Below are 2,225 nucleotides of genomic sequence, written 5' to 3'. Positions count from 1 at the left end.
GTGTCTGGGTCAGCTCAGCCATGCAATGTGGCAAGCTTAGATCGTTTTCAGGAGTTTATGAAGGGTCTCATAGCTGTGGTCCTCTGTGAACTGTGATAGAGTTCTCCTGTTATTTCCGCTTTAGTCTTTGAAATCAAAACCTTTCAGAGTGAAAAGGGAGGTGGGCCCCGGGTCCATACATTATGCTCTATCTCCCACTGATTATGGACCCCCTGGACTCACTGAACGTCAGTTGAATTATTGTCAGTGTTGTAACGGACTTGGCAGGCTTTGTCCCTGGAAGTTAACTTCTAACCCTTGGAATTTGCCAAGTGATAGGCGTGTCTTTGTTGGGACTCAATCAAGCTTGCCTATATAATGAACCCTCAATAAAACTCTGGACAACAAAGATCCAGTAAACTTCCCTGGTCAGGAATGCTCTGAGTATTGTCACCCTTCAATACTGGGTAGGGCCCAGGTTCTGAGGATGATGGAAGCTGTGTATCTGGAACTCTCCCAGACTGTGCCTGGACTTCCTAGGTGCCTCAGTGGTAAAGAATCTGCCTGCCAATGCAAGAGATGCAAAAGACCCGGGTTCGAACCCTGAATTGGGAAGATTCTCTGGAGAAGGAAATGGCACTTCGAAACAGGCACCACTCCAGTATGCTTGCCTGGAGAATCCCGTGTTCAGGGGAGCTTGGCAGGCTATGGTCCACGGGGTCGCAAAGAGTTGGACACAACTGAGTGATGGAGCACATATACACAGACGGTGCCCTATGTGTCTCTTCTTTGGGCTGCTTCTAATGTGAATCCCTTTGCCTTAATAAAACTGTAATCATATATAGAACACTTTCAGTGAGTTCTGTGAATCTTTCTAGTGAATTATGGAACCTAAAGTGGTTGTGGAAACTTAAAAATGTGTAGCTAGTTGGTCTACAAAGTGGGGGTGTCCCTAGGAACCCCTGAACTTATAGCTGGTTCTTAAGTGAGATCAGTCTTATGAAGGACTGTGCCTTCACACCTGTGGTCTGACAAACTCATTGCACTGCTGTTCTGAACCTTCAGCCAGGCCTGTCTTTGCTTATCAGAAACAGCACAAGTTCAGCTCATGTCACAGTGAATGACCCAAGACCAGTGCCACATTGGTGGAAATGCTCTATCTCCCACTGGCTAATTCTTCTCTTAAATAGCTTGGAAGATATCCCAGTTTTTCATACACAAAGTTGGCCCACTAAGGAAATAGCTGCTCCACACCATTATCAAAAAGGTAATAAAATAACAATTAATGCTATGTGTCAATTTTACCTAATTGATTTGATAGTTTTATGCATTATAAAATGTTACTATTAGCCACCACAAAAAGTTGTTAAATATTCCTGTGTGTGCATTGTTGTTGTTCAGTTGCTAAGTCATGTCCGACTCTTTGCAACCTCATGGACTGCAGCAAGTTAGGCTTCCCTGTCCTTCAGCATCTCCCTGAGTTTGCTCAAACTCATGTCCATTGAGTCAGTGATGTCATCCAACCATTTCATCCTCTGTCATCCCCTTCTCCTCCGGCCTTCAGTCTTTCCCATCAGGGTCTTTTCCAGTGAGTTGGCTCTTCATATCAGGCAGCCAAAGTATTGGAGCTTCAGCTTCAGCATCAGCACTTCCAATGAATATTCAGGACTGATTTCGTTTAGGATGGACTGGTTTGATCTCCTTGCTGTCCAAGGGACTCTCAAAAGTGTTCTCCAACACCACAGTTCAAAAGCATCAATTCTTCAGTACTCAGCTTTCTTTATGGTCCAGCTCTCACACCTGTACATGACTACTGGAAAAACCATAGCCTTGATTATATGATCCTTTGTCAGCAAAGTGATTTCTCTGCTTTTTAACACACTGCCTAGGTTTGTCATATCTTTTCTTCCAAGAAGCAAGCATCTTTTAATTTCATGGCTGCAGTCACTATCTGCAGTGATTCAGGAGACCAAGAAAATAGTCTGCCACTGTTTCCACTGTTTCCCCATCTATTTGCCATGAAGTGATGGGGCCAGATGCTGTGATCTTTGCTTTTGAATGTTGAGTTTTAAGCCAGCTTTTTCACTGTCCTCTTTTACATTTGTCAAGAGGTTCTTTAGTTCCGTTTCACTTTCTGCCGTTAAGGCAGTATAATCTGCACATCTGAGATTATCAATACTTCTCTCAGCAATCTTGATTCCAGCTTGTGAATCATCCAGCTTGGCATTTCTCATGATGTACTGTTT

Source organism: Ovis canadensis, chromosome 8 (genome assembly GCF_042477335.2).
Source record: "Ovis canadensis isolate MfBH-ARS-UI-01 breed Bighorn chromosome 8, ARS-UI_OviCan_v2, whole genome shotgun sequence".
Classification (NCBI taxonomy): Eukaryota; Metazoa; Chordata; class Mammalia; order Artiodactyla; family Bovidae; genus Ovis; species Ovis canadensis.
Note: the sequence above shows the minus strand (reverse complement) of the source record.